We start from the raw sequence: 12,364 nt of genomic DNA, 5'->3' as shown, positions 1-12,364 counted from the left end.
ATTTTGCATATCAGGCCCAAACTATCATTCTGTGGTCATGTAGTGTTGCTGAGAGCAAAATACCAGGGGACAAGTCCAACACTTAGTAGGATGTTGTGCTGACATGTTGTATGTGTATTGCAGTGCCTTGGTACAGGTTGGGATAACACCCTTTGTAAGGCTGTTTCCCCCTATAAGTCAAAAGAGCTTCTAATGGTGATAAATTTCAGTATTTGTGTCAGACCAGATTAAATATGCTTTTGTACTGTCAGCTAAGTAGTACTCTACTTACTATTGACCTGCGCACCCCAGGTCAATAAAACTTTGAAAGGAAGTTGATAAAAATAGAATCAAGATGCCATAGTATTTTTTTCTTGGGGAAAAAAAATTACAAAACCTAGCAATGTGAACCACTGTACTTTTCTTGGCTTTTAATATTAAGCAATTAGCATTACTCTAAAATTTACCACAGCAGAAATTAATAATAGCCTCATTTTAAAATTCTTTAAGGATGACTGATTAATACCCTGGAAAGAAACCATGTCTGCCTAGTGCATGAGACTATTTTAATTTCTGTGATGCTGCAGTTCCTAAGCTTATTAAGAGGTTTGGAGAGGTTTTCCAATTTTGATCATTTTACAGTAGGACAGGCTCAGTCTGAAAGAAAGTGTGCCTCCACATAGCTGCCAGTGTTTGCTTTGTGTTTATGACCCTGCGTTGATGCTCTTTCCTTTCAGTGATAAACTCTCACATGTGTCCCAGAGTAGGTTTTGATTTACTGGGAGGTACAGAAGGTATGTAACTTTGGTGAGATCTTCTTTCATTAGGAAGAAAAGCTGGTAGCTTGTGGCTATTAAAGTCACTGAGAGAAGAACGGGATTCCTCCTCCATGCTTCTTCCTTGGGAGCTATCATTAGATTGCATTTGTTGGGTGGGGATGGGGTGGGAGGTCAGCTGTGCTCCTCGGAGCTGAGAACAATATCCTGGTCCAAGGCCGATCCCGTGCTGGTGACCTTCTGGGTGTTGTGGCTCTTGTTCGCACTGTGCCGCTGTTTCCTGCTAACGCGATTTTTTTATTTAATATTAAGTACACTGGTGAAAACCACTATGTTAGAGCAGAGAACTATGATAATCACTAGAGAATCTGAGAAAATATTTGTAGTGTTAAATACCGTGATCATGCACTTTATGACATAGTACCATCATAACACTTTGTTCTTATCTGAAACCCTGTGAGTCATTTCCCCTCATTTTCTTCCTTACCAAGAACTATAGTTGCCATAAACCCAGACTTATTCTTGATTCCTTTTTAAAGAAACAATGCTTGCCAATTCTTCTGAGTTGTTGAAAAAGCACACAACTCAAAATAGTATATTTGATAGTGCGAGTAACCTTTGAAATGATCTGTGGTATTTTTGCTACAGATACCCATCCTATAGTGTTGCATAATGACATCCAAATAGTGTAAACAGTTTTCCAAGAAAGACATTCAGTTAGTCTGGAAGAATGACACACCCTGTGTAGGAAGCTAATATGTACAGAAATAAAAGAGGTGACAGAGCTTTTCTTCTCTCTTGTTATAATTTTAAGTCCTATACTTATACAACATGAGTAGAGGAAACGATGGAGGGAAATGGAGGGAACTCCCAACTCCCTCTACTGGGAAGAACCAGAAGACCTGCTCTGGACACCTTTCCTTTTATTTTTATACATATATTTCCTGTTACTTTCTCCAAAGATGATTTTTTTTTTTTTTTTGTAATTGGGTCATTTCAACATGCACAACTCATCCTGTGTTGCTATCAACACCCTATTTCTGCAAGATTGCAGGTGCTACTGCACAGTGCTTGCTTTGGGTGGTGTAAATCTGACTATGGTGAGTTGGCTTTGGTGGGATACTGAAGTCTGGCTCTCAGCAGGGAACCAAGATGACCTGAGGGCACAATTTTGGCCTTATCAAAACTGGTAGAGTGAGAGCTCACAAAGCCAAGAGTGTCACCAGAGATGGTGATGGTCTTTTTGAGCCTCCTATAAAGGTGTAGACCCTATAAAAGAATAGGATTCCCTGACCAGTGGTGGTGGCAATGGTAGTGAGCTCCATCCCATCTGACTGTGGACAGCAGAGCTGAAAAGTCTCACCTGCTCTGAATGGATTCACACTAGAGTGTATTTTGGAAGGCCATTTCTGTGAGAGCAGGGGCAGAACAGTGGGGTCACTCCTGGGTATTCCTGGTTGATATAGGAAAGGGAGGTTTTTGGCAGATAACGTTTGTGCTGAGATCTCTGTTACCTTGGCACTGAGAATCTGATACAGCCACTAACCAATGTGTTGACATATAAACGGGCAGATTTCATATTTCTGATTAGAATACAACAATGACTTTGATGACTGACAAAAGAGATGAGAAAAGGGATCATACTTTTCCCTTACCCTGCACCCCTTCCCTCCCCCAATCTTGTATTCTCTGTTACTCTGGTTCTCATGGGAAATAGAAGTACTTGATAACACAGAGAAGCATTTGCAAATACAATAAAGGAAGTTTTATTTCCTAATTCACAAGGCCAGAAGTATGAATATGATTATAGAAAGAGACGTAAACCACATGACATATTTTTTAAAGAAATACCACAACGACACACTGAATGTTGTCCCCAGCATTGTCACTGGCCTCTAGAAGTTACACCTGTGAAACAGAATAGCTCTTTCTCTCTTTTTATACTGTTTTATGACACCATATCAGAAATTTATTGTTTAACAAAATGCGATGCTGTCCAGATTTCCAGACATGTATATAAATAGCATGTGTGAAATTAATAGTACAGAAAACTTAGCACAAGAAGTGATGAAGTACACTTTAGCATGAAGAGTGGTGATGTATACGTTAGCACATCAATTTATCCAATGTGAAGTCAAGCAGAAATTATTTATAAATCATTTGTCTTTCTAAAGGAAGGTGATGCTAAGATGTTGCCCTTAATATGTTTGATAAGCACATTCTGATGTGATTTAAGTCTTTAGATAGACTCAAAATGAATACAGAAAGCCTTGTGGCTTTGATACCAACAAGAATGAACACATCAGAGAGTACCTGATATGTAGAATTGTAAAGAACTGACAAATACATCTCACAGAAATCTTACAGTTAAAAGCCAAGATAAATTTTTAAAAATGTGGGATAAGTGGCACAGCAATAATAATTTACGAAAAATCAAAGTTGCTGTGAAAAGGATAGAAAGAGAGGGAGGAAGGATGGAAGGAAGGAAGGCAGGAAGAAAGGAAGAAAGGAAGAAAGGAAGGAAGGGAGGGAGAGAGGGAAGGAGGGAGGCAAGCTTGATCAAGCCTTATCAAGGAAATTGGACATGAATCGACATGTACGCAAACCAGAGATCCCAGGGTGACTGTTTCCACACAGAGAAGGAAGGTGACAGCTCTGCCCCTCAACCATGCAGAAAGGATACATGCTCTCAGGCACCTCCTTATTTTCAGCTATGCTTTACCTTTACTGTGGAATAGGAACCTGAGTACGAAGAAATTGAGGACAGGTAAACAGACAAATTGTAAAGCAGCAGATACTGCCAAGCCCAGTTTTGGTGTCCTTGTCCTGATATCCCTGAGGATAGTGACTGTAATTTCCACTTTGCTTTGGTGATGAGGGATCAGGCTGATCCTGGAAGTTTCAGTTGGACTCTTTGGCTTTAAGCAACAAAAAGGTCAGACAGGTCTGGGACATGAGCAATTTGAAATCATTTACAGCGTAGACCAGGAGAAATGTAGAAGCAATCTGGAAAGAATTCCTTATGTCTCCATTAAGAACAATGAAAACTAAATCCTCTCTCCTTGCTTTTTTGTTTGATTTTTCTTTCTAAATAAGTCTAAAATTCTAGGGCTACAGTGAAGAACTACACAGTAGCGGTCAAAAGCTTAGTTGGATGGAGACATACCACACACTGAACCAACGTCTGCTTTGGTTATTCAGGCAAAGATCCTCTTCTGATGATTTTTTCTTCCCCTAATAACTTCACTATAAGTAAGTCTTTCAAATAGTTTTTGCACAATGAACAGAGGAGACAAGGCCAGTTTGGTGAAATCTGACAAATTCAGGAAAAAGTGGTTTAGACCAATTGAAGTGGTATATGTTTCTCTCATGCCAAGTACTGCATAAAGTTTTATTTTCCACAATTTAAAGAAATTATTTTAGGATAATCTACAGATTAGAACTCAAACCTGAAGTGCTACTTGGCTAGCTTTTTTGGCATCAGTTGTGGTGAAAATATCACATAAGTAGACTTAAGAGGTCTTTTCTTACTCTATTCTTGTCAGCAGGGAGATCTAATTCACAATGAACCAATATACCAACAACCTTGCAAGAAGCATGTAGGGACTCAGACAAGGTCTACTACATCATGACAATGCTGAAATGGTGATATCATTCAGAAATACTGCTTTGACCACCAGATTGGCATCACAGAGAGTTCAGAATGATTCCAAAGGATTTCCTGTGAGCCCTGAAGGGAGTATATAATTATAATCATAGGTTATTAGGAGTTTGAGAAACATTGCAACGTTAAACTTAACACAAGTTGTGAAGGTGATGGAAGCTGCTGGACTAAAATACCAGGAAAATACAGGCTATGGCAGTCAGGATATGTGACAGACACAAAGTAAAATAGAACAAGAAAAAGATCAAGACTGTATTTGAAATACTACCATAAAAAAATGTATCAGAACTAGTATGGTTCATCAGCATGATAAAATTTGAAGCAAATTCATACTTAAATGCTTGTTAAAAAGGCCAATCTTTTTTATTAACTGCTTAGAGCAGACATTGAAAAGAAACAAGATAAAGAACAGGAGTGTGCTTTTGATAGTTTAAAGACTCTATTGACTACACTCCCAGTTCTGGCATTTTATGATATTTCTCAGTCTACAGCTGTTTCAGCAGATGCCAGCAGCTATGGTCTTGGTATGGTGCTACTCCAATTACATGGACATGATTGGAAACCTGTAGCTTATTGTTCCCGATAGCTTTCAGATGCCAAAACCAAGAACGATCCAATAGAGAGAGAATATTGGACAACCATATGGACAAAAAAAGAATGATATAGCATGTTCTTGGTCTTGATAATGTCTAATGACAGTCCCACGATTCCCATTTTATTAATAAGGTACTGTTTAGACTGTAGAGATCATTCACACATTTGAAATACAGGCAAATTTCCCTACTGTAAAATCTGTTCACATTAAGTACATCTGGAAACTTATGGAGATCACTCTCGTCAGTAGAAGCGGTCATCAAGGCCAAAGTACAGGTTGGTATCCTTTTGACACACTGGCATCTCTGCAGAAACCAGATGTGTTAAACTAATCACACATTGCTTTTGCACTATTGCTACACAGATTTGCAGTGATCTAACCCTGCTAGCTCAGGCATTTATCAGTGACCCTTTATGGCTTCAGCAGGCAGACAGATAGATGAAATCTGACACTGATATTTATCCAGTTGAAGAGCAGTATACAGGTACAAGAGTTCCAAGTAGGTAGCTCCAAAACCAAGAGATAAAATCACAAATCTCATGATATCTAGAAAGAAAGAATTCAGAGAAAGCTCACATGCACAACATTAAATGGGAGACTTTAGGGAAGAATGGTGAAAGTAGCATCAAAGGAGAAAAATATCTGGTTGGTTTCTTGGGCTTCCCATTTTTCTTTTCTTTTCTTTCTTTTCTTTTCATTCCTTTTTTTGATTTTAAGGTGTGTGGCTATCCTGCTTCTCACTCATTCCACACAGAAGTAGAACACAGAAAAGTTTATATATATATATGTGCACATATGTACATATATATATATATACATATATATATATACATATATATATATGTGAGCTAGATACTCTGAGATACACAAAGCCTGCAAGGCCTATTCAGTAGCTTTTGTGATGTAGAACAACCCCCAACACATGACATCCAACCTGATGAAAATCTGCCATCTTATATGGCTCTGTTTAAAGGCCTTCAGATGAACAGATGTTAACTCTAGGAATCCTCAAACTTTCTTTAACTATTGGAGTGGATCCCAAAACTCATGCAAACTCATTAGGAAACCTTGTTCTGATATATCTGAATGAACAAGTATATTAGACTCTCTCAGCTTTTTTCATTGTCTGTTACTGGTCTCTGAAATGCTGATCGTGTGACAGCCATGCCAATAAGGAGATAATTTTGTTGAAGAATGCTAAATTTAATAAACAGAAATCTTGAGCTTTGAAATTGGAAATCTGAAGGAATCAATTTCACAGAAGTCACAGAAAATAGAGAAATTGACTTCATCTTGAAATCACTGAAGCCTACATTTCATCAGGATCTGCAATTTGATGCTGTGTACAAATTTCACTAGAACATTGTTTATCGACCAAGAAAGGTAAAGGGAGGGCTTGCTGAGATGTACATCATTCATTGTCTCCTCAAAATTGTATGAGAAGATAAACAAAAAAGACTGGGAAGCTTCCAGGCAAAAAATGTTAAGAAGAGAAGTAGGTTTTTATTAAATAAAGTTTGAATAATTAGTCACTGTGAGAAAGAGGGAAATACTTCTGTAAATAACCATGAAGGTATTCACCTTCTCACAGTGATCTGGTCAGTATAAAAACTTTTTCATTATATAAACTAAGGAAAATTGAAAACAAATGGAAGCTCGTGCTATGTCATCAAATAGACAAATACAAATTATTCATTAGCTCTAATTTAAAATACGAACCTTTTTTTAAAATTGTCATTGCAGATTTGCTACATAAGAGTTGAAGAACAGAACCAGCTGTAAGTTCTTCCTTTGGCTGCAAATCCTGGGGAGATCTCACAGTTTCAAGACTGAAGCCAGTCATCACGTAACGTGTCTCTACCAACACAGATACCAATACCCTTTCGCAAACTCATAGATACCTCAGTGACATCAGAAATGCAGATATTTAATCAGAAATGTTAATTTCTGACACGGGACCTTCCAAAAAGCTTATTTTCTTGTTAAGTTGCTTGCAAAGTGGCAGGGGCTGCCATAAACTGGACCTTTTGCAGCACCATGTCCCGTAGGTGGTGAAAGCGGCTCAGAAATCACAGCTTCTTGGGTCTCTTGGATGATTTAGACACAGTTTGTAAGTTGTGTCACTGCTGGCAGTGAAAAAACACAAATCAAAACAGAGAAAGTACTCTTTTATGTATTTTAACATGTTTATGTGTTGCAGACTAAAGATAGTTTCTAGTTTTGAAATTTTTTAAAACGCCTTCTAAATTTTACTTCCTAGTTTTCTGTTATGTAGGACAAAACTATCAAATACGTTCTGTTTATTTTTTTTGCCCATGGTTAAAAGGCAAGTAATTATGTAAGGAAAAAAAGTTTGAGCTAAAAATACATTATTTGAAATGAATATTTTTAGTAATAAGGTCTGTGAGTGTTCTAGTTTGGCTCCTTTCCTAGGAAATCAGTGGCCAAACACATCAGTTATTTCAGTGAGACAGAATCAGGTTGTTTCTGCAGATGAGCAATAAATTATTATGGCACTTTGGATGAGATTTTGACACATGCAGCAGCACCTAATTTCAAGAAAAGTTACAACAAACTGATGGAATATGCACCAGAATTCAAATAAAGGTAGCTCAATTTAGCTCTTTAGCCATACAATATGTGCATTTTCTAAGACATCCTCACTGTTACTTTCCCTTTAAAATGTAATTTTGTGCATTGCACTGTGTAGTGTTAAAAGTGTTATGTTTATTTCCTCATTATTCTATAAATAGCATGTCTCACACTGTGCTTTGTTCTTTCTGAATATTTCAGAATTTGGTTTATCTACTTCCTATGTCCTCTTAACTTGCATCTTTAAATTTTTTGAAAAAGAAAGCTTTTTCCAGCAAAAGGGGAAAAAATACTTCTCTCTTCTGTAAGACATAATTTTTTCATTAGTCTACTTTTCCTGTTTGTCTGAAAGGAGAAATAATAAGTGACTTATGTATCAAAGCATCTTCCCTGTAATGATGTGCATATGAGACAACATTTTAAGTTGTTATTGATCTGCAAATAACTATTCCTGAGCAAACTAGATTTCATCAGTTTCTTTCTGAAAATAAACCAGGCTTTAAATAGAGTCCAACAAATGAAGTAGCAGCAGACTCAATTATCTAACTGAGTTTTTTCCACATCAAACTGAAACTTTGAAATACCATCTTTGTTCACTATGACGCTTGATTGTTAGCGTTTTTTTAAATAAAATATTTACTTTATAATAACGTGCATTTTTCAACTTAAGTTGCGAACTACACCCTAGTTAAAACATGATTTTTGAATTGTTGCCTTGTGAATTCTGAAATAGCCATGGAAGGACTAACTATACCTGAGCAAGGTAAAGTCTAAACTGGCTTTTGGTTTGCATATGAACAGTTAAAATATATGCATATATATACACAGTTGTAAATACAATGTAAAGGGAACTAGAATACCAAAATATCTGAGTGGCTTCCAGAGTATTTCTGGACCTCTGTGGGGAGTTTCCCAGGTTATAGAGACACATGCATTTTGAATCAATCACTATAATAAAAACTGTCTTTAAGAACAAACTTTTTTTTTTTTTTCAAAACAGAGGCTTTAAAACCTATCTTTGTTTAACTTAGTTTGATGCAAATATAAACAGTGGTTAGGAGGGATGTGGAAAATGCGGTTTCAGTTACATCATACTGAGGTCATGATATTAATAGAGTTCCCAGCTTAGATCAATTTGGTTTTATTTACAGATGGAGACATGGAGATCTGATATATCAAGAGAGGACTTTACCCCTCTTTGTGAAATCTGAATTGAGCCGGATTTTCAATACAGGAGCAGGATCAGTATTTTGGTTAGTTGCAGTCAGCAGGGAAATGCAGTTATATTCCCAATTTAAGCCTGTATGTAAGTGGAATAATGTACTGTCAACATGTCAGTAAAAAAGATAAGAGAGTTATGTTGTTAGCCTTCCACATACAAAATGTCACTGTGCTTTTTCGGAGACGTAGCACTGAGGGACTGTGTATATACAAAAGGAAACCTGGAACAGATCATGCACCTTGGATCCATTACCTCATTGTAGCTGTGCACCATTATGTACATTACAGAAGGCCACTGCCTCTTTACAGTAGGTATATTTAAAAAGGGAATGTGCTGGCCTTCAGAGGGTTGTCCTAAGAGAGGTACCCCTTCTGCCTCTGAAGCAAGGATTCTCCAGCCTACAGCTCAACTTTTGAGGGACTTCTAGTGGTGTTTAGGTAAAGTAGTTCATGGCTGCTTATTTTATTACTGTCTGATATTAGACCACTACTGTTTATTGCAGGTGGCTGCCCAGCAGGTGGGAAGTTAAGGAACTGTATGCATGTGTGTTAGGGCAATGGTTTCCCCCTGTTACGAAAGGTATCCTGTGTGTGAGTGTGTGTGTGCTGTGTGGCAGTCAATACAGCACTTATTGCTTCCAGGAACCTCAACAGCAAAATGTATCCTGTACTTCGACATTAAAGGAAACCAAATTTATCAGTTCCATTTTGGTGGTTTTGTGTTTGTTAGAGAAGAAGTACCAAACCTGTATTATTTCAGCACAATCTATTACCTTGGCTTCAGCACAGACAAAAATATTTCAGCACTAAAAATAAATATCTTCGATTTTAAACACATTTAAACATTAATTTGATGAATATTCAATACTTATTTATTTGCATAACTAAAACATAGACAATGGATTAAGACAAGACAAATAAACTTTTCAAACAATTTTTTCTCTCTCTTTTTGCTTGATATGTTTTATTTAACCAGTGGAATTTTTTCTCTTGAAAAGTTGTGGGTTTTAATAAGAAGCCATATTTTATTGAAAATGAGTGACAAAGGTGGCATTCCCACAAATGACTGCCAATACATAATTTTTGTTTATGTGATCTTTCCAAAATAACCCAGCTCCCCTTTTTCTGTCACTATGCATATATTCTTCTGCAAAGTGCTTCAGAATGCTGAAATATTAAAATGTTTTTAGGACTCCTGACAATTCCAAAAGGAAACCAAAAATACAAAAAGTGTCCCTAGTATACTAAGGAATATGCCATATAAATATACATGAAGCAGAGCTAAAATCTATCACATCAGAAAAAGAGAAGGTGTCAAAATGTACATCAGTGGAGCTTATAAACTCCTGAAAGCAGATAGTGACCCTTTTGTTTTAATTTGGAAAGAACTGAATACGTTTTCCTCACTACCAAAGGGTAAACAATAGTATGAACAGAAAGAAAGGCAGGTAATATGTCAGCTCTTGCAGCATGTACATCACCTAGTGGACATGCTTTGCATACTAAACTGTGGGGATCTATCCTGCTGCTGCACATTTTCTGCTCACATTTTCAAGCGTTAGTCCTGGTGCACATTTTCCAAGTATGTGGAGCTGCAAAGCACAATCAGCAACTTAGGGCTCACCTGCCCCAGCCCTTGCCAAGCCCCGAGCAGGGGCAGCATTTCTGCAACACCTGACTTCTTATGTCTTTGCTGCTTTTCCGCACGGGGGCCAAAGCAGGACATAGCCTGTACCCCCAGCTAAAATGAAAGGATTCTCTGAAGAAAGCGTATGCAACATTAGTGTGAATCTTGCAGCAGCCTCCATCCCACTGCAGTCCTCTGCCCTGCACAGCCTACAAAAGGTGTGCACACCAACCGAGATGGAAATGAAGCAGAGCCCATACTAACATGTAAAATATACTTGTAAATTAGAGGAAAAATCAGAAAAATATGGTTATGGGAAAGGTTTGTGAGTTAAAATTATCAAGGATCCAGCTTAGCATTCTATCTGAATATTTAGTTTTATATGAACGTTTACTGTGCTGCTCCATCCAAACGCAGTTTGACAAATAAATGCTGTAGTAACTACCTACAGCCCCGATCCAGATGCCAAGGCCCAATCCAGCTTCAACGGAAGCAAATAGAAGGATTCTCATGCACTTCATGGATGGTGAAAGCGAGATTTTGGAAGTGGAAGACACGTTTATAGAGAAACATCACAGAAAAAAAACAAGTATGGACTTAAAGTCTGCACAGTTTGACTGAAAAAGTGTCTGAGGAGCTTGAGCTCTGGATGGGAACATGTGACAATGTGTAACACTCTGAGCTGCAAGGCAGTGACAATTAGGAGGGACATACTTGTCTCTATTTTTAAACAGCAATGAGGTGAGTTGATATTTAAATTCTCTTCCAAGAATTTCAGTGCAGATGACTGCCCATAGTATAATTATTCACAGTAAAGAGTGAGCCATGTTTCAGCTCTGAACATTTGATCAGTCTCTGTACAATCAAAATATAGTCAGATTTGGACAGCCTAGCAGGATATTTCTGACTTCCATGTGCAACTATACTTTTACCAGCCTTCCTCTCACACAGTGTCACACAGTGATACACAGTGTAAATCCTTCATATGTCAAATCAGACGTGGCATCTACAGTCTGCAGAAAAAATCTGTAGGGTGTAAAGTTACCAAGTATTTGTGAGGTCTACTGTGAGGCTGCATTTTTTTTTCTTTACTGAAACATGAATTCATCTTTCGAAGAATATGTTTATTTTTCCTCTTTCACTAAAACATATCTACTTTCGCCGGGAAATAAATAAAGGAAACAAAAAGGTACGGATAAGAGCAGTTTGCAATAAGCCAGCATTTAATCATCAGCTTTGCAATATAATGATAACATTTTATGGTTACAATCTTTTATTATTTAGGAATCATGCCAATTTATTCTCCCAGCGTGTCTGAGAAAACTATAGTTGCCACCAAGAATCGGTATTTACCACTCTCTAATACACTCCGTTATTTGGGAAGGCTTCCTCCTTACTCGGAGCAGTGGGAAATGCCATGCAAGATGAGCCAGGGCTAGGGGATTAATAGGTGATTTCTGTATTTTTTCATTATGGAAAGAGAACACAGAATTCTGTAAACTTTCTGGATACTAAATTGTTAATGGTTCAGACTACAGTTTCCAGAGTTTCTAAATCTAAGATGATGTTCCTCCACTAATTTGAACTGTAATACCTAGAAAGTTGATTGAACTTTTAGAGTGAAGGTACATGCTAAAGAGGAAGCACTGTGGGTTTTTTTTAAAGCTGTAAACTGAGAATTAGGACTCGGCGTTAAGTCCCTGACACTTCAGCAAAACATGCTCTGAGACCACTGGCAAATCTCTTCTTTATTTTTCACCTTACACATAGAACAATTGGAATGAAAGTATTACACCACAGAGATTTTCAAACTAAAGTTTCTAGATCTGCTGTAGACAAAAGAAGCCTTGTAAAATTTACTACTTTTAGATTATTTTTAAATATTTGAAGATACTTTTTTGAAGGTTCTC

The sequence above is a fragment of the Manacus candei genome, unplaced genomic scaffold, assembly GCF_025592945.1.
Source record: "Manacus candei isolate 608988 ecotype Guabito, Panama unplaced genomic scaffold, ASM2559294v1 h1tg000019l, whole genome shotgun sequence".
NCBI classification, from domain to species: domain Eukaryota; kingdom Metazoa; phylum Chordata; class Aves; order Passeriformes; family Pipridae; genus Manacus; species Manacus candei.
This window is presented reverse-complemented; position numbering follows the sequence as displayed.